This window comes from Balaenoptera physalus (assembly GCF_965194825.1).
Source record: "Balaenoptera physalus genome assembly, chromosome: 11".
Taxonomy (NCBI): domain Eukaryota; kingdom Metazoa; phylum Chordata; class Mammalia; order Artiodactyla; family Balaenopteridae; genus Balaenoptera; species Balaenoptera physalus.
The window spans coordinates 14590497-14611629 of NC_138896.1; the positions used below are offsets into that span (position 1 = coordinate 14590497).

Genomic DNA, 21133 nt, shown 5'->3' on the forward strand with positions numbered 1-21133 from the left:
AACAGTAACTTCAAAGCTTCTGCCAGGTGTTAAAGGTAATGAATTTTTTGTTTAGGAAAATACTGGATAGGGCTTCCCTGGTGGCGCAGTGGTTGGGAGTCCGCCTGCCAATGCGGGGGACGTGGGTTCGAGCCCTGGTCCGGGAGGATCCCGCATGCTGCGGAGTGGCTAGGCCCATGTGCCACAACTACTGAGCCTGTGCTCTAGAGCCCGCGAGCCACAACTACTGAGCCCACGTGCCACACCTACTGAGGCCCACGCACCTGGAGCCCGTGCTCTGCAGCAAGAGAGGCCACCGCAATGGGAGGCCCGTGCACCGCGGCGAGGAGTGGCCCCTGCTCGCTGCAACTAGAGAAGAGCCCACGCGCAGCGGCGAAGACCCAATGCAGCCAAGAATAAATAAATTAAATAAATTAATTTAAAAAAAATACTGGATGGATCATTTTGGTTAAAATTTAAAAAAAAATTAAGTGAATGTGAGCTTGCTTGGGTGGTAGCTTGGTAGAAAAATGGTGAGGACCCCTGGGACTAAGAGAAGACAAAGGATGATAGAAAAGTCTGGTTGACTATGGTAACATAATAAATTGTTGTTGGCTAAGGGACAAAATCCAGCCGGCAGGAATCCCCTGTGACAGGATGGAGAAACTTCAAGAACAGTAATGCCTAATACCCGGTGATAAGTTTTTCTTTAGGATTGGTAGTGTTCTTCTATTAAACCTAAGCTTTAAGTAAAGGCTTGTTCCATGAAGTAGTAGTGATACAGTTGCTTTGGGTGTTGAAAGGAGGTAGGAAGGTGGTGGCCAAAGGTGAGGGGATAGAATGAGGAAAAAAGTCAGCATTTTCAGAAAGCAAGATGGTAAGTAGGACTGAGAAACCAGCAACAGCAGGAATTTGGAGTGATATGAACCAAGAGAACATGGTTCCTAGACTCCTTAAAAATATCAGGGAGGTGATTGGATTTCTCAGCCTATGTTAGATGGTAGCTCGAGTCATTTTATTTGAGTATTGATGAAAAGGGTGACCCTGAATAGCCGGTAAGCTTGGGGACATTTGGATTATAGACCTGGGACATGTACATGCACAAAATGTACAAAATGATCTGGCATTGGTTGACATTGTGTACTCCCGTGCCAAGTAAGTTTGTGGTTGCATATTAACATCCAACAAGGAGCTTTAAAAAATTGCTTTGCGGGGCTTCCCTGGTGGCGCAGTGGTTGAGAATCTGCCTGCTAGTGCAGGGGACACGGGTTCGAGCCCTGGTCTGGGAAGATCCCACATGCCACGGAGCAGCTGGGCCCGTGAGCCACAACTACTGAGCCTGCGCCCCGCAACGGGAGGGGCCGCGATAGTGAAAGGCCCGCGCACCGCGATGAAGAGCGGTCCCCGCACCGCGATGAAGAGTGGCCCCCGCTTGCCGCAACTAGAGAAAGCCCTCGCACGAACCGAAGACCCAACACAGCCAAAAATAAATAAATAAATAAATAAAGTATCTATTAAAAAAAAAAAATTGCTTTGCCCTGTCCATCCCCAGATGGTCTACTTCAAATGCTCAGGGTTGTGAAGCCCAGGCACTGATATTTTTAAAAAGATCCTTAGTTGATTCCTAATATGCAGGTAGGGTTGAGAGTAATAGATCAAATGGCTCTTTTAGGATAGGTAGTATCCAAATAATTTTTGCTCACTTCTACTCCAATTTTAATTATAGAGATAAAAAGTGATCTGCAGGGGTTATTATCAGCAACAATAATTCTTAAAATGGGTTTATATCAATAAAACATGGAATTTTATATCTCAAACTGCACCATATTTAATTGTACAGTTACTAAGCAATATCTGTTTGGTGCAGGATGACATGGATGTCATTCAACCTGGATTCTAGTTATGACTCAAACCAACATACTGTATTTGAAGTTTAATCTCCTTATCTGTGAAATACGGCTCCTAATAACATCTGTCCAATCTACCTCATGAGTTAGGAATGAAACAATACCGTAATAGGTGTAAAAATTTTTGATAAAGGTAGAAAGTTTAACAGAAGTATAGTGTATTGTTATTTTTCTTTTCCTTTGTAGTCCAATTTAGTCACACACTTGAAGGATTACGCGTCAATTTCGGATCAGTGGGAGGCGGAACCCTCGGGGGCGGAACCCGCGGGGGCGGAACCGGGAGACGGTACGGTCATTTTATGTAAGGGACTTGTGCGTCCACGGTCATTTTATGTAAGGGACTTGTGCGTCCACGAGTTCGTATTCGTGTGTGTCCTGGAACCAGTCCCCAGAGGATACCGAGAGCCGACGCTGTATGTATATACGTGCATATATACACAGAAATGTATATAAATATATGTATACCGGTGTACACGGGTACATATATGTCTATCCGGTGCCTATACGGGCCTTTGGAAGCAAGGCTATGCCAAGGCAGCGGTAGGCCATGCAGAAAGAAACCGCTAAAGCGCAGCTCTTGTCCCAGGGCAGCAGCGACCACAACCTCACCTTTGTGCTGACAAGGCTTCTGGATATGATCTTAATTGAATAAGCTTCGGGCCTGCTTCTTTTTCTGCCTTTGGATGCCTGTGTGGAAGTTATCTCTAGGTATGCAGTGTAACAGGGGAGAGTAGTGTGGGCACTGGGGTGCCCTAGAGAGCTGGGGCCACTTGCCCAGCTCTCAGATGAAAGCAATTCACATGGATGTGGAAAAGAGTTTTTTTTTTTTTTTTTTTTAATATTTTGGGGATTGATTTTACTTTTTTTTTTAATTTTTATTTATTTATTTATTTATTTACTTTTGGCTGTGTTGGGTCTTCGTTTCTGTGCGAGGGCTTTCTCTAGTTGTGGCAAGTGGGGGCCACTCTTCATCACGGTGCGCGGGCCTCTCACTATCGCGGCCTCTCTTGTTGCGGAGCACAGGCTCCAGACGCGCAGGCTCAGTAGTTGTGGCTCACGGGCCTAGTTGCTCTGCGGCATGTGGGATCTCCCCAGACCAGGGATCGAGCCCGTGTCCCCTGCATTAGCAGGCAGATTCTCAACCACTGCACCACCAGGGAAGCCCCTGGAAAAGAGTTTTAAGAGGGGCCACTGACAGGACTGCACTCTCAGAAATGGGTGGCCCTTCTCAATAACTCTTCCCAATTCTCCTATTCCCCTTTACCACCTCCTCCTCCATGGTGAAGCACTCAGGGCTGGAAGGTGTTCAGGTGCTTCCTTCCTGGTTTAGGGCAGAGAATCTCTTCCCAGGTCTTGGGCTCTCCCCAGCCGGGAAGGAGTGCCAGCTCTTATAAAGGCTTTACTGTGTGGTGTCAGGAGGGGCTGGCCCAGGACGGGCAAGGCAGCTCTGTTGTGGGCCAAAGAGGGAGCCCTAGAAGGGATGGTCTAATGGGAGGAAAGGATGTTGGTGGGTGTATGGTTAAATCATAGTAGGGGATTTCAGTGAAAACCCAAAAATTATGTGGTGGTTCCCCTTCTTTCACAACAGCCTAGAATGCTCTTTTGCGTGAGCTGTCCTCAGGGAGGATTAAGAAATCTGGAATCAAGAACATGGTTTTACTGCCCCAATTTTTTGCTTTCTAGAGCTCTTCTTTCTTCCCCTATCTCATGGTTTTTCAAGGTTGAATCTGGATGTGGAAATGGTACTCTGGGTCCTGTTCTGCTCAGGGTGGGATATGTCTTAAGTATTTAAGGTCCCCTTAAATCAGGGGCTATCTCGGGGCCTGAGATAGTACAGTACTTCTATCTTCCATCTCCTTACCCCAACCCCAGTGAAAGTGAGGGCACCAGTGCTGGCTGTAGATATGATTTGCCTTTGGTCCCCATGGGAAGTCTGTGGGCCTGGAGGTGTGGGTGTGGGGCCTTAGGGCATTTCCATGGCAGTGTCATTCTGGTCTTCAGGTTGTTCTTCCGTAGTTTTCAGAACAGTCCTTGGGTTGCTGGGAGCCAGGGGTCTGTATTTGGGTCTGAATCCTGCTGCCAGTTAGTCCTGTGACCTCAGGTAATTGACTGCATCTCATTTTCCTCCTGTTACCTGTTGGATGGGAACACTTTGTCAATTATAAATTAGTGTAAAGAGCTATAATTCTGGTACTTACACGGTGGCTAGCTTGACTTTTGTTAAGCATGTATGTATAGGGATGGAGAACGCCATCATTGAGTTTAGGGTCAGAAAGAAAGATCCTCTAAACTTAAAAGTGTGGTTGCTGAGGGGTATAGAGGAAAGGAAAGCACAGTAGGTGCATTTCAGAGTGTGGTCAGTTGCATAGACCAGAGAGAAAAAGATGGGATGGGGGAGAAGAAGGAGAAAAAGCTGGCTGGGCCTTCTGTTAAAAGCTATGAGAGATGACTTTTTTGGTGCAAAGAGGTAACAAGATCTCTCCACAATGCCTCACATTCAACCATTAGAGGTTTATTCCTTTGGATGAAACACTGTCTTTTTGGTTACCATTCTCATTTAAAATATAGATGTTTCTAGGGGTAACATGTTAATCTATATATACCTTTTTCTGTTCATTTCCCAACCTGACAGGGGCAGCCTGGGTAAAAGTGATGGTACAGGATTAACTGTGAAGGATAAGTTAAATCAGGCTATGGATGAAGAGGAAAACTTTAGAGACTTCTTTTCACTTACTTCACCATTTTGCTTAGAACTCAGTTTCACGTGGAGTTTGCTGAGAGGACAGGGAATGAGTGTGCCGAGGCTTCTGCCTGATACTAGAATTGAGTTGGGGTGATACTTTAACCAGAGAGTGGAGAGAACAAATCCCTGGTGTCTAGATACTGAATAACACTTCTCTTCCCTCACTGTATGCTGTTGAGTATGTTGGCCAAGCTCAATGGAAACACTGCATACCCAGGCAGAAGCACCTCATGCCTTCTGCAGAGAAACTGCTTTTCCCTTCACGGCCTGTGTTGCCTCAAGACAAGCTCTGATCTCAGGGGGAAATGTGTGCTAATGGCAATTAATAAATAACCCGTCACAGTTCACAAAAGCCTTTCAAATCCATTATGGCATTTTGTTCTCACACATTCCTCTCAGGGAGGTAGACGAGATTCTGGATCTAATTAGTATATGAGAAAATGAGAACTCTTGAGTTGCTGGGAAAATCATGAAGTTGCCTTGAAGCCACATTGCTGGCCCCTAGCAATTGAATCAGAGTGTTGACGATGATAATAGTAGGTGCTTTTCTGTTAGAATATCAATTTATTTTTGTTTCTTTAGCTCCTCTCTGATGAAGATGATACCTACAAGGGCAAATTTGAGGCACCATATGTGAAATGCTGGGACCCCTTGTTGAGAAAGGAGACATCGAAAGCCAAGGATGCTTGTGCAGTTACTCTGATGCGGCAGTTTTCTGGTGCCATCTAGTGCTTCACGGAAGCAATGGCAGATGAATGGCTCAGTCGTAAAAGGACACAGGTTGCAGCAAAGTGAGTCTTTAAGGTGACAGAGTTGAGTTTTTCTTAAATTGGGTCTGTTGAGTCATTGTATTTATTTTCAGAGGTTTGAGAGAATTGTTTTCTTTAAAAGTTGTCTTCTCCCACAGGTACTTTAGGACTGGGAGGAAAGACCTGATGAGCAAATTCATAGCATGTTATATTATTCATTTTACCCATGGGTAGTTGCATATTAAAAGGGCTACAGAGAAAGAAACAATAATTAACCCTAAAAAAGGGATCCCTTTAATTGACTCTGAGTCCTTTGAGGGTAGGGGCTAAGTTGGTTATCTTCATACCACTAGCCTAGCAAACACTGGCCACATAGTAGGTACCAGTGAATACGCGTTCTGTCTCTCATTGATGGTATGATTTCACCCCAGTGGCATCTGGATGAGGAAGATGTACATGCTGCTGGCCGGTGGCCTTCTCAGATAGTGAGTGAGTCATGGGATTCTTCGCTTATTTTCACAGAGGCAGGTAGCCTGAAAATGGGAGGCATATATCTTTGAGACAAATACCAACCTGGTCCTTTTATAGAAGCAGGGCTGAATTTTTATTTTAAAGGATAGTTAAGGAATATGAAAATGTAAGAGCATTTAAGGCATAAAGCAGAGAGAATGTTAAAAATCCATTTATAGGCCCCATCCTTAAAACTGGAATTAGGATTAGAGTCAGGGACCCTAGCTGAACGATAGAACAGGCATGGGCCTTAATTTTAGAATGGTTTCCCCTGAGGCAGAGCTCTCGGATACACAACTCTTGCCTTTAAGGGTGAGCTTCAGAAAAGATACTTGGAAACAAATACGGTTGACCCTCGAACACTGGTTTGAACTGCGCAGGTCCACTTTTACTCAGAGTTTTTCGATCGTAAATACTCTAATACTACAGGGCCCGAGGTTGGTTTAATCTGTGCATGTGGAACCATGGATGCAGAGGAACTGAGTATACAGAGGGCCAAGTATAAGTTATACTCACGTTTTCTACTGTGTGGAGGGTCGGTGCCTCTAACCTCCTTGCATGTTCAGGGAGGGTCAACTGTAGTTTGCTCTTTAGACATTTTAATTCTTGCTCTTGGTGACCCTATGCATAGGGCATCACGAAACATCCCTAGCCTTAGGTTTCACCTGGCTACTTCTTGTTGAGCTATGGTGAGGGCATGTAGCCATGTCTGCTAATGTTCAATCTAACATCCACATGGAAAGGTACATGCTTTGAGCCTTTCTGTTAGGAACTGGGAGTCAATCTAAGGAGGCAGAGTCTACAGGCCTAAAATAAGTGTGATGATACTTACCCTTCATTTCTATTTCATTTTTACATTTGCTTTTAGCAACAGCTGTGTGCATGAAAATGTGTGTGGGTCAAACATGGGACTAAGTAAAGGAAACTGGTTAGTTCTTTTGAAAAGCAAAGAATCTTTTTGCAAAGTAAATAATCACACAGTTCAACTTGATAATCTATGTGTTGGCCAAGATATGTTCATTTAGGGTCTCTCTTGATAAATACATGTTCCATGTTTAAGCGATTACAGAAATTCATTTAGTCCTTGAACAAGAAATGGATTGGCTTGTAGATATTTGTTGAGGCAAAAATGCATATGTCCCTTTATTACAAAAATTATAAATCATGAATAGGTTTTCAGATCAACCCTCCAAAAGCTATTAAACCCATGAGGTAGGTTAAATAATGCAGTTTGTAACTGAAGCAATTACAATCAAAAAAAGAATACAGCTAGAATAGTCAAAACTATGAAGGAGATGCCAGATTCAGTAGAAATATATTTTTAGTTATCAAGATGTTTCAGTAAACGTAGTGTTAGAGAAACATGAAGAGGAAAAATACCTTTGTATTGAGATGTTGGTGGCACTGATTCTTGTGTCTAAGTTAGTCTAAAAATGGGTAGCCTTCTTGTGTTTGTTCAGAGTTGGCCATTTTCCCCCTCAGAATTGAAACAGAGTAAGAAGAGGAGAGATTTTTTTTCTGGACTTAGTGCATAAGATCTAGAAAATAAAGATGGAAGAAGAGAGTTGAAAAAAAATATGTGTGGGTGTGAAAAAGAGATATTTTGAAGTTAGCAAGTGGCCTATAAGTAGAGAAATTAGGAAAATCAACTCCCGAGAGTTTGTACAACCTCCTGATTTCCAAAGGAAGTGAATCTATGTCTGCTAGTTTCCATGTTGGCTGACAGTTATTACGTTAAAAGGAAAATAGTATTTTGCATGTTTAATGACTTTTGAAGATCATTTGCAAAGTTTTTTTTTTTCACATAGCAACATGATATAGTGGTTTGGGAAAGAAATTTCAATTCAGGAATTTTCTTTAAAATCAAAATCTAACCCCCCTCCCTAATCCCCGTTAGTATTGCTGTTTTGATTCCTATACCAGTAAAGAGCCTAGCTTGGGCTTTTCAGGGTGACATCCCATCCAAAATCCCATGGCAAGCAAGCTTTTCACAAGTATCCAGCTGTCTTTTTGTCTCTCTATGTGTCAGACAGGCAGGCAGCTGTGAATCATCAAATACACATTGGGGTCATTTGGGAGATAGTCTTTATGAAAATAAAAAATGGGTTTGAGTGTTTATTGATTTTTTTCTCTTCAGTGTGGAATGAGAAAGCTCCGTCAAGTAAAGCAGTGGATCCTTAAAGTGTGGTTCAGGACTAGCACCGTCTAAGTGATACACTTGGGAACTTGTCAGAAATGCAGTTCTCAGGCTTGATCCCAGACCTACTGAATCAGAAACTATGGGTGTAGGACTCGTTTTAATATGTTCCCCAGGTGACTGTGATCCACACTCAAGTTTGAGAACTTCCGAGTAAGTTCTGTGTGGATGAGGTGGGGAGAACTAAGGGAAGTAGGTTAGGGAGTGAAACCAGTTCAGGCCAACTCCTTCCAAAATACAGTCATTATTATATGGCTGAAAGAAGTTTGAAAGGAACATTAAAGGTGGTCTCCTGCAGGGTTAGGAAATAAACCAAACACAGCTCGAGGGAGAGTGGAAAGGGATGGCGAGAGTACTACTGATTTTCTCTTGGGGTTGAAGCTGAAAGGTTAATCAGGTCTACAATCCCTTATCCAAATTTCTAACTCACAAAGCTCTGAAAACCAAGAGTTTTAATGTAAGTTTGGCACCAAAATTCACTGGTGGCAAAACCTGTCTGGAATTCATATGAGATTATTTATGATCATTATATTTATCCCACTTAGAGTGAATATTTGTGTTTTGTTTTGATAATTTTTGATAAAATATTAGTACATTTGATTATGGGGTAAGGCCCCAGATTCTACTGGAGGTCTTAGTAATTCATTATATTTGCTTTCTAAATTCTGAAAAATTCTCAATTCTGAAGCATATCTGCCTCAAAGATTTCAGAAAAGGGATTGTGGATCTGGATAGGTTTAAGAGCCTCTGGTCATTTCTCAGAGCCAGCCAACTGAGCCAACTCCTTTTTCTCCCTTCCTCCTGTCTCCTCTAATGACCCAACTGTCTGAAGTAAAGGGGTCCTCCAAGCCAAGGACGGAAAGCTCCAAGCCAAGCCCCAAGGATAGATCTCCTGGGGAGGCAGTGGGTCTAAGAGCCACTGTTGGAGCCAAGAGACCCACCCTTTCTGTCCGGTGCTACGCAGACTGGAAATTCCTTGAGAGTGGGCCCATAGCTTGTACATCTTTGAGCCTCAGTAACTTGCACAGAGCGTGCTGTGCTAAATGAGTGAGAGAGGCCTTGTGATGAAGAGGTATAATCCAGGAAGATGGAAGCAGCTGCCATTGCTAGAGTTAAGGCCGTTCTGCTTTGCCATCATCTGCCTAGGCCACGCAGCTGTCAGAGCAAAGACTAACTGGTAGTAAATGCAGAGGTTATTCCCTCCCCCACCCCCGTGCCCCCCTTTTTAAAAATTAGCTAAACTCCATATTTTATACATATTTTGTTAATTTCTGCATAATGTCCTTTTTCTGTTCCTGGATCTCATCTAGGCTACCACATTTACATTACATTTAGTCATCATGTTTCCTTAGGCTCCTCTTCCTGTGACAGTTTCTCAGACTTTCCTTGTTTTTGAAGATCTTCACGGTTTTGAAGAGTATTGGTCAGGTACTTTGTAGAATTCCTCTCTACTGGAATTTGTCTCATGTTTTTCTTATGATTAGCCTGGGGTTATGGGTTTGTGGGAGGAAGACCAGAGAGGTGAAGTGCCATTCTCATCACATCCATATCACGGATTGTCGTTCCTTTTGACGGGGCTCTCCTAGGCTGTGGTTGTTGATTCCTTACTGTCGCCTCATTCCTTTTATATTGGGGTCTCAGGTAACTCTCCAGGGTTAGGCTCACTTCCACCGAATTCAGAGTTGAGTCCTAGCTGGCTCAGCTGTGCTGACCTAGGCAAGTGTTTCCAGTGGAAAAACCCAACTTAAAAAAGGAATTTCTTAATTCATGTTTTTACAAAACCCCAAATTTTGGTTTCAGGCATTCCAGGATTCAGGAACTCAAGCACAGTCATTAAGAATCTGTCTCTTATATATTGGCTTTGTTTCCTTTGGGTTGGCTTCATTTTTAGGCTGGCTCTCTCCAAAATTTAGAAAAGAGGATTCCTAGAAATTCAGAATCTTTATATTATCCTTAGAACTAGGATTTTCAGGAGAAAGAGCATGCTTTCATGAAAGTCCAGCAAAAGCACTTAGGGGAGGAAATTCTTGTCTCAGTTTAGGTGAATGCTTGTTTCAGAATCTGCAGCAGGCTCTGCACTGCTCTGATTGGCCAGGCTCAAGTCATGTGCCCATTCCCAGAGCTTGAGGTGTGGGGCCAGCCCCGTCTAAACCACATGGGCTGCAAAGCAAAGAAGGGAAAGAAAGGTTGAATGAGTTTTCTAAGCTTGTTTGTTAAAATGGAAATAGTAATATGTACAGGAGATGTTCTGAGAGCAGAAAGAGAAAATTGGTATCCTAACTAACATTTATTTGATGCTTACCATGGTATGCCAGGTGCTTTTCTAAGCATTTTACATATACCAACTCATCTAATCTTCTGAGCCACCCTAGGAAGTAGAAATCATTATTACCTTAATTTTACAGACAAGGGAACGCAGGCACAGTCATACTACTGGCAAATGGTGGAGACAGGATTTATGCAGGCGCTCTGACCCAACATGTTCTTAAGGATCTCATGATGCTGCCTACTGAGAAAACATTTGGCACAGGTAGTGCTGTGGTGCGTCGCGGAGACTTCCCTCCAGGACCACGGTGTTAATTCACTCATCTCTGCACTTGTTGGGAGTGTTGGCTGCTGTTGGATTGAAGTCCCTCACTTTCAGTTGCCCTCTGCAGAGGGGAGCAGTGTAGCCAGAGTTCACTTTGTCCTTAGGGACAGCCTGCATCCAGTGACTGGTTCATGCAAAAGTTCAAACGCCTGTCTGCCTGGCCTCTGTAGGGCCATCCCAGCTCTAGAGCTCCCTATAAGACTAGTCAATATGTCCTTCTGCCCAATGCTGCTTCCCTCACTGTCTTACGGTGTTGTCCCTGGAGCACTCCCCATAAACTCCTTTCCGCACACAAATCTCAGTCTCAGAGTATATTACCCAGGGAACCAACTGAAGACAGCTAGTTGTTATTCTTCATCTTTGTGTCTTCCACAGAGTCTAGCATAATGAAATCTGTCTAAGGTACTCCAAGATGAATGAATGAATGAAGATATGTAGACATTACTTTGGGGATATAATATTGACCCCATCCCTTCTCTGATATGAGGACCCAAAAGTACATGAAATAAAGTCTCTGCTTATAGGTCATTCTGTTAGGAAAGCCTTTCCTTACCATCTAATATAAAATTCCATCTTCCTCCCTATACTCTGTCACTCTCAGTCTCTCTTACTCTGCTTTACTTTCTTATCATAACACTTATCACCAAAGCTTTCTCTCTGCAGCTATCCATCTATTTGATGGATATATCAGATATATATCAGAAAGACAGATATAGATATCTTTTATAGAAGATGTCTATAGATAGATATCTATAGTAAATATATATAGATAACAGAGATATTTAGATATCTCTGACTATATATTTCACACACACACATACACACACACACTTCTCCTGCCCCCAACAGTATACAAGCTCCAAGAGAGAAAGGATTTCTGTTTCGTTCACTGGTTTATCCTCAGTGCCTATGTCAGTCTCATTAAATGACTGCTGATGTGTAAAAGATAAAACAGATTAAATACAGAGAGGGGGCAAAAAAGGCAGCTAGCAGAAAGAATAAAGTGATGGCACAGAGAACAACCACAGCGACAACCCTACTGAGCCCTACCAGGGGGCTCAGACGACAGCTGTGCCCTGCACAGTGTACTGCTGCCCCTCCCTGGCAAGGGCTTGCACCCTGATCTTGACTCCTAGACCCCTTTCCAATAGGCAATCTTGAGTTTGCTAGTTACAAAGTATGAGATCCTTTCACACTTAAATTTTTTATCTGAAAATGGCAATTCTGTGCTTCTTGTCTGATAGGGACTAAATGTGATACCTTACATGAAGCGTTTAGGAGAGTCTTGTACAGAGTGTATGTTTAATGAATACTACCTCTTATAGTTGTGCTATTTGTGGCATACTAGGAGAAATAAGATCTGTCAGGAGGTTTATAGAAAGGATTTATGCTCTGGACTGGGGATTGGACAAGGTGATGGCTCAGCCTCTTATTAATTCTAAGCCTGTGACTCTGGGTGACAATCTGAGTGGAGGCTAATTTTCTTTTTCTAACCAGAGCAAAGCTCACTCTTTCTTTTGATCTTTGTAGGGCATATTTCCTTAGAAACATATATAGGTAGTTTTGCAACGCAGCACAGTGCACTGGTTGAGTATGAACTCTGGAGCTAGATCACTCGGGTTCAATTTTTTGGCCCTACAACACGCTAACTGTGATTTTGGACAGTCATGTAACCACCCTCTGTCTTAAATTCTTCATCTTTAAAATGGGGATAATATAAAAGGGGCTAGGTCTGCTGTGCTCAGTTTTTCTTAGATACCTGTTTGGGCATGCATATGGCCTGGTCATGTCACAATTGTCATGTGACTGCCCATCTATTACTGTAATGTCTTGGACAAGAAAGCAAGATGGTGCCAATGGGGTTGTAAATAAGTACACTTAGAACTGGATGGTAGAGCCAGCTGATGTAGCTAACTAATGTTAGTTTTTGCAGCCATATAAAGCAGTTGTTCAGAACTTCATAGTGATAGGTCTTCATGCAACCTGGCAGGATCTGTCTCTGGACAGGTAGAATACCATTGTCACCAGCCTGAGCCCATCTGCTATCAGAAACTGAGGAGACCTGAGAATTCTCCCTCCCCTAGGATCACCCCACCTTGATGTTCACTCTTAACATTTGCTGAAAATGTATTCTTTGAGCTTTGTAGTAAACTGGGTCTTTAAGATTTAAGTCTCAGGATACTCTATTCTGCCAGGCCTCCAGTCCATTCATTTGTAGTTCCACCTTAGCCCTAGGCAGTTCTGGAGTAAACATTTCTTGTTTCTCTGACCACCTTTTGCTCACCCTCCTGAAAGGAAGATAAATAGCTAATTGGGGAGTGTAAATCTAGGGTCATGTACAACACAGTGGGTAGTTAATATGCCTTCGAAGTGAGAATCTGACTTTACTCTTTTTCTGCTTGTCTTAAAATTCTGCAAGAAGGGCAGAAGGGATTAGCAGTGCCTTTCCCCATGAGGTAAGCAGACTGAACAGGACCCGTTTCAGCAGATTCGCCGTTGGGCCCAGCTTCTTCGCCAGTACCTGACAGGATGTATGAGGGTGATCTTGCATTTCAAGGAGAAGGTTGCATTTCAGAAAGGAAGTCCAGGCTTGGCCTTAGAGATCTGCCTTGATTTTGTGTTTTTAAAGATTAAATATCAGCCATTAATGAAGCTGATACTCTGATTGCCATTTGGTCTAGTGAACTTTGTGAATATTCTGGTAGATTAGATTTGTGAGGAGAGGGAGTGAGGTAGGAGGGGATATTGATTTCCTAGCAGTGTGAGGTGCAAATTTTTTTTTCCGTTTTGGAAGACACAAGACAAACTCAGGGTGGTGAAACTATTTGTTGAGAGGTGAGGCTAACTTTTTTTTTTTTTTTAAATAAATTTATTTATTTATTTATTTATTTTTGGCTGTGTTGGGTCTTAGTTTCTGTGCGAGGGCTTTCTCTAGTTGCGGCAAGCGGGGGCCACTCTTCATCGCGGTGCGCGGGCCTCTCACCATCGTGGCATCTCTTGTTGCGGAGCACAGGCTCCAGACGCGCAGGCTCAGTAGTTGTGGCTCACGGGCCCAGTTGTTCCGTGGCATGTAGGATCTTCCCAGACCAGGGCTCGAACCCGTGTCCCCTGCATTGGCAGGTAGATTCTCAACCACTGCGCCACCAGGGAAGCCCGAGGCTAACTTTTAACATGGATGTTTCTTTGAAGGAGAAAAGAATTCTGTGTCTTCAAAATTCCAATTGGCCTTGTTACCTTGAGGCCAGTGGTGTTGCTCTCACCTCTCCCACATATCTCTGGAGAGGGATGTTAGCTCGGAATACATGGATATAAATGACAGGACTCTCCAGAGCCAAGAGGCTGTGACTCGATCCCAGGCCCCTTCTGTGGTTCAGGATCTGAAACTCTATGTGTCGGGGCACGCGGAAGTGGGAAGCACACATTTCCCTTTCTGTAAGGTGTCTCTTTTCCCCTTGATATGTCTGTGGCATCTTGTGGAGCCAGAACTCTCTTCAAAGGCAAATTGATGTAGAGCCATTAAGTTTGTGTTGTGTCTGCAGGCGACATTTGGGTAGTGAACGTATTTAAAAAAAAAAGAAAAAGAAAAGCAGCGATGTCTCCAAAGGGTGATATTCCAAGAGGTTAACAAAGATTTCTCATGCATCACAGAGCTGTGGAGCAGCAGTACGCTGCTGCTTGCTTTTAGAGCCTGCCTGTCATGGCTGTCAAGGTCACACTGTCCTTGCCATCCCTCAGTGCTCATCAGAAAGGTACACAGGTGACAAAGACTGCAGCTGCTTCATTAACGCCTCCCGTACCCTGGACTTTTTGGCTAAACTGCAAGAGGCTGCTTTGATTTTCTCTGGTGCACAGAATAACCTCCATTCCCTGCTTATTAGGAGAAGGCAAGGATTTGTGGTAGATGATATCAAAGCTGAATTGAGAGCATTATTACAGAAAATTAATTATTCTCTAAGCTCTCCTTCATTCCCTTTTCTCTGGACTAGCATGGTTTCTTCTGAAATCTTTCTGTAGAGCCATGTCAATGTTCATGCACAAATTTCCTCTTGGTATTCAACTCTCATCAAACATTTGATACTTAACAGTGTTTATAGTATTTATAAGATCTTTTAAATTAGTCTTTTCATTAAACATTTATTTTTAAAATAATTTTTATTATGAAAGGATTCTATGATCACTATAGAAACCTTGGAACATAACTAAAATATGAGAAAGAAAATAAAAGCATCCAGAATCCCAACATCCATAGATACCTGTGAGGGAGTGAAAATTAGGATCTAAATAACTGGAGAGATATACCACGTTCATAAGAAAATTGGTCTCTCTCTTTGGTTTATTTTCTTCCTTTAGCGTTTTGCTTAGAAAGTCATTCTAAGTCTTAGATCATAAATTCACATGTATTTCTGCTAGGTCTCCTGAGTATAGTTTTTACACTTAGCATTTTAATCCATCCAAAATATGTATTGTTGTACATTGTGAGGTAGTGATTTATCTTCCTCCTAAAATAGTTAACTTGCTATTTTTAGCACCATTTATTAAATAATATTTTCTCTTATCCTATGATTAGTAATGCCACCTTTACCATATACTGAGTTCTTTTTAAATAGATATGTGTGAGATTCCATTTCTAGCGTATTTGGTTCCACTGTCTATTCTTACGTGTGTACCACATTACGTTATTGTAGTGTCATCATGTTTTATTATCTGGTAGTGCAAGTTCACTTAATTACTGTGAGAATCACAGAACTTGTGTTAGTAGCTGCTGAAGTTCTGGCTGACTCATGGGATTGTATGGTTTTGTGATGTCATATCAAGATATTAATGTTAAATAGTTTATATTTTTCAAAATGAACTTTTTTTCATCTGACTATAATGTATCACAAGTTTGTTGTAAAAATTTGGATGCTTCAGGCAAGCACAAAGGAGAAAATAAAAATCACCCCAATTCTATCACCAGAGAGAGCCATTGAAAGTATTTGAATCACAGCTATTTGGCTATTAAAACAATCACATTTAGGTGACTCACTCCTGTTCATTTTTTTAAAAATAAATTTACTTATTTATTTATTTTTGGCTGCATTGGGCCTTCGTTGCTGTGCACCGGCTTCCTCTAGTTGCGGCGAGCAGAGGCTACTCTTTGTTGCAGTGCGCGGGCTTCTCATTGTGGTGGCTTTTCTTGTTGTAGAGCACGGGCTCTAGGCACGTGGGCTTCAGTAGTTGTGGTGCACGGGCTCAGTTGTTCCGCAGCATGTGGGATCTTCCCGGACCACGGATCGAATCTGTATTCCCTGCGTTGGCAGGCAGATTTTTAACCACTGCACCACTAGGAAAGTCCCACGCCTGTTCATTTTTAACCTTCACATTCTGTTCAAGCTCTCGTCCTTTATCATCCAGCCCCAGTCCCGATCCCCCAACCTCAACCTTCTCCCACCAGTCTAGACTCTTCCTTCTCACTCACCTTCCTCTCCTTCCTGGCACTCATGCTATGCTGAGAATCCTCTACTTAAGGACTTTTTCCTGGCAGCACAGGCCCTTCCTTTGGCTTGGGAGTGGGCAGAACATACCCTCTCCTTTCTTTTTTTTTTTAAATGGAGGAAGTAGTTTTTTTTTTTTAAAAACCAAATATTGAATTCTCTCAAAAGGTGATCTTCAGCTCCCTTGCAGTCTTCCTATTATATGGACCGGGATAGGAGCAGTTTGTTTTTTTTTTCTAACATCTTTACTGGAGTATAATTGCTTTACAATGTTGTGTTAGTTTCTGCTGTATCACAAAGTGAATCAGCTATATGCATACATATATCCCCATTTCCCCTCCCTTGCATCTCCATCCCACCCCTCTAGGTGGTCACAAAGCACCAAGCTGATCTCCCTGTGCTATGCAGCTGCTTCCCACTAGCTATTTTACATTTGGTAGTGTATGTATGTCAATGCTACTCTCTCACTTCATCCCAGCTTACCCTTCCTCCTCCCCATGTCCTCAAGTCCATTCTCTATGTCTACCTCTTTATTCCTGTCCTGCCCCTAGGTTCATCAGAACCTTTTTTTTTTTTTAGATTCCATATATATGTGTTAGCATATGGTATTTGTTTTTCTCTTTCTGACTTACTTCATTCTGTGTGACAGACTCTATGTTCATCCACCTCACTACAAATAGTTCAATTTCGTTTCTTTTTATGGCTGAGTAATATTCCATTGTATATATGTGCCACATCTTCTTTATCCATTCATCTGTCGATGGACACTTAGGTGGCTTCCATGTCCTGGCTATTGTAAATAGTTCTGCAATGAACATTGTGGTACATGTCTCTTTTTGAATTATGGTTTTCTCAGGGTATATGCCCAGTAGTGGGATTGCTGGGTCATATGGTAGTTCTAGTTTTAGTTTTTTAAGGAACCTTCATACTGTTCTCCATAGTGGCTGTATCAATTTACATTCCCACCAAAAGTGCAAGAGGGTTCCCTTTTCTCCACACCCTTTCCAGCATTTATTGTTTGTAGATTTTCTGATGATGGCCATTCTGACTGGTGTGACGTGATACCTCATTGTAGTTTTGATTTGCATTTCTCTAATGAGTGATGTTGAGCAGCTTTTCATGTGCTTCTTGGCCATTTGTATGTCTTCTTTGGAGAAATGTCTATTTAGGTCTTCTGCCCATTTTTGGATTGGGTTGTTTGTTTCTTTAATATTGAGCTGCATGAGCTGTATATATATTTTGGAGATTAATCCTTAGGTCCCATTTGTTGATTTTTGTTTTTATTTCCATTTCTCTAGGAGGTGGGTCAAAAAGGATCTTGCTGTGATTCATGTCAGAGAGTGTTCTGCCTATGTTTTCCTCTACGACTTTTATAGCGTCGGGCCTAACATTTAGGTCTTTAACCCATTTTGAGTTTATTTTTGTATATGGTGTTAGGGCATGTTCTGATTTCATTCTTTTACATGTAGCTGTCCAGTTTTCCCAGCACAACTTATTGGAGAGGCTGTCTTTTCTACATTGTATATTCTTGCCTCCTTTATCAAAGATAAGGTGACCATATATACATGGGTTTATCTCTGGGCTTTCTATCCTGTTCCATTGATCTGTATTTCTATTTTTGTGTCTTGATTACTGTAGCTTTGTAGTATAGTCTGAAGTCAGGAAGCATGATTCCTCCAGCTCCGTTTTTCTTTCTCAAGATTGCTTTGGCTATTTGGGGTGTTTTGTGTTCCATACAAATTGTGAAATTTTTTGTTCTAGTATTGTGAAAAATGCCATTGGTAGTTTGATAGGGATTGCATTGAATATGTAGATTGCTTTGGGTAGTATAGTCATTTTCACAATGTTCATTCTTCCAGTCGAAGAACATGGTATATCTTTCCATCTATTTGTATCGTCTTCAATTTCTTTCATCAGTGTCTTATAGTTTTCTGCATACAGGTCTTTTGTCTCCTTAGGTAGGTTTATTCCTAGGTATTTTATTCTTTTTGTTGCAATGGTACATGGGAGTGTTTCCTTAATTTCTCTTTCAGATTTTTCATTATTAGTGTGTAGGAGTGCAAGAGATTTCTGTGCATTAATTTTGTATCCTGCTACTTTACCAAATTCATTGATCAGCTCTAGTAGTTTTCTGGTAGCGTCTTTAGGATTCTCTATGTATAGTATCATGTCATCTGCAAACAGTGACAGTTTTACTTCTTCTTTTCCGATTTGGATTCCTTTTATTTCTTTTCCTTCTCTGATTGCTGTGGCTTAAACTTCCAAAACTATGTTGAATAATAGTGGTGAGAGTGGGCAACCTTGTCTTGTTCCTGATATTAGAGGAAATGTTTTCAGTTTTTCACCACTGGGAACAATGTTGGCTGTGGGTTTGTCATATATGGCCTTTATATGTTGATGTAGGTTCCCTCTATGCCTACTTTCTGGAGAGTTTTTATCATAAATGGGTGTTGAACTTTGTCAAAAGCTTTTTCTACATCTACTGAGATTATCATATGGTTTTTATCCTTCAGTTTGTTAATATGGTGTATCACATTGACTGATTTGTGTATATTGAAGAATCCTTGCATTCCTGGGATAAACCCCACTTGATCATGGTGTATGATCCTTTTAATGTGCTGCTGGATTCTGTTTGTTAGTATTTTGTTGAGGATTTTTGCATCTATGTTCATCAGTGATGTTGGCCTGTAGTTCTTTTTTTGTGACATCTTTGTCTGGTTTTGGTATCAGGGTGATGGTGGCCTCGTAGAATGAGTTTGGGAGTGTTCCTCCCTCTGCTATGTTTTGGAAGAGTTTGAGAAGTACAGGTGTTAGCTATTCTCTAAATGTTTGATAGAATTCACCTGTGAAGACATCTGGTCCTGGGCTTTTGTTTGTTGGAAGATTTTTAATCACAGTTTCAATTTCAGTGCTTGTGATTGGTCTGTTTATATTTTCTATTTCTTCCTGGTTCAGTCTCAGAAGGTTGTGCTTTTCTAAGAATTTGTCCATTTCTTCCACGATGTCCATCTTATTGACATATAGTTGCTTGTAGTAATCTCTCATGATCCTTTGTACTTCTGCAGTGTCAGCTGTTACTTCTTTTTCATTTCTAATTCTGTTGTTTTGAGTCTTCTCCCTTTTTTTCTTGATGAGTCTGGCTAATGGTTTATCAATTTTGTTTATCTTTTCAAAGAACCAGCTTTTAGTTTTATTGATCTTTGCTATTGTTTCCTTCATTTCTTTTTCATTTATTTCTGATCTGATCTTTATGATTTCTTTCCTTCTGCTAACGTTGGGTTTTTTTTGGTTCTTCTTTCTCTAATTGCTTTAAGTGTAAGGTTAGGTTGTTTATTTGAGCTTTTTTCTTGTTTTTTTGAGGTAGGATTGTATTGCTATAAACTTCCATCTTAGAACTGCTTTGCCTGCATCCCATAGGTTTTGGGTTGTTGTGTTTTCATTGTCATTTGTTTCTAGGTATTTTTCGATTTCCTCTTTGATTTCTTCAGTAATCTCATGGGTATTTAGTAGCATACTGTTTAGCCTTCATGTGTTTGTATTTTTTACAGTTTTTTTTCCTGTAATTGATATCTAGTCTCATAGCGTTGTGGTCGGAAAAGATACTTGATACGATTCAATTGTCTTAAATTTACCAAGGCTTGATTTGTGACCCAAGGTATGATCTCTCCTGGAGAATGTTCCATGAGCAGTTGAGAAGAAAGTGTATTCTGTTGTTTTGGATGGGATGTCCTATAAATATCAATTAAGTCCATCTTGTTTAATGTGTCATTTAAAGCTTATGTTTCCTTATTTATTTTCATTTCGGATGATCTGTCCATTGGTGAAATGGGGTGTTAAAGTCCCCTACTATTATTGTGTTACTATCGATTTCCCCTTTTATGGCTGTTGGCATTGCCTATGTATTGAGGTGCTCCTATGTTGGGTGCATAAATATTTACAATTGTTATATTTTCTTCTTGGATTGATCCCTTGATCATTATGTAGTGTCCTTCTTTGTCTCTTGTAATAGTCTTTGTTTTAAAGTCTATTTTGTCTGATATGAGAATTGCTACTCCAGCTTTCTTTTGATTTCCATTTGCATGGAACATCTTTTTCCATCCCCTTACTTTCAGTCTGTATGTGTCCCTAGGTCTGAAGTGGGTCTCTTGTAGACAGCATATATATATGGGTCTTGTTTTTGTATCCATTCAGGCAGTCTGTGTCTTTTGGTGGGAGCATTTAATCCTTTTACGTTTAAGGTAATTATCGATATGTATGTTCCTATTACCATTTTCTTTTATTTTTTTTTATTTTTTTTTATTTTTACAAGAGATAAATAGACTGACACCAAGCATTGTACATGGATGACCACAACAAAAGCAACAATGATTGCAATTACCAAACATGAAACACACTCATACTATGTCATAATATTGACATTCAGTCCAGTAATCCTCCACTCTATTACCATTTTCTTAATTGTTTTGGGTTTGTTATTGTAGGTTTTTTCCTTCTCTTGTGTTTCCTGCCTAGAGAAGTTCCTTCAGCATTTGTTGTAAAGCTGGTTTCATGGTGCTGAATTCTTTTAACTTTTGCTTGTCTGTAAAGGTTTTAATTTCTCCATCAAATCTGAATGAGATCCTTGCTGGGTAGAGTAATCTTGGTTGTAGGTTTTCCCCTTTCATCACTTTAAATATGCCCTGCCACTCCCTCTGGCTTGCAGAGTTTCTGCTGAAAGATCAGCTGTTAACCTTATGGGGATTCCCTTGTATGTTATTTGTTGCTTTTCCCTTGCTGCTTTTAATATTTTTTCTTTGTATTTAATTTTTAATAGTTTGATTAATATGTATCTTGGCGTGTTTCTCCTTGGAGTATGGGACTCTCTGCGCTTCCTGGACTTGATTATTTGCTTTCCCATGTTAGGGAAGTTTTTGACTATAATCTCTTCAAATATTTTCTCAGACCGTTTCTTTTTCTCTCCTCTTCTGGGACCCCTATAATTTGA

At 41.2% G+C, this 21133-nt stretch overlaps 1 long non-coding RNA gene across 1 annotated transcript in view; it reads left to right on the plus strand.

Annotated features, from left to right (window-relative positions):
* LOC309638856 overlaps positions 1 to 21133 on the plus strand; it is a 164542-nt gene that overhangs the window by 15866 nt on the left and 127543 nt on the right. Inside the window, exon 2 of the long non-coding RNA XR_014251357.1 lies at positions 5212 to 5420. This is a non-coding gene — a long non-coding RNA (uncharacterized lncRNA). The remainder of the gene's footprint in view (positions 1 to 5211; positions 5421 to 21133) is intronic.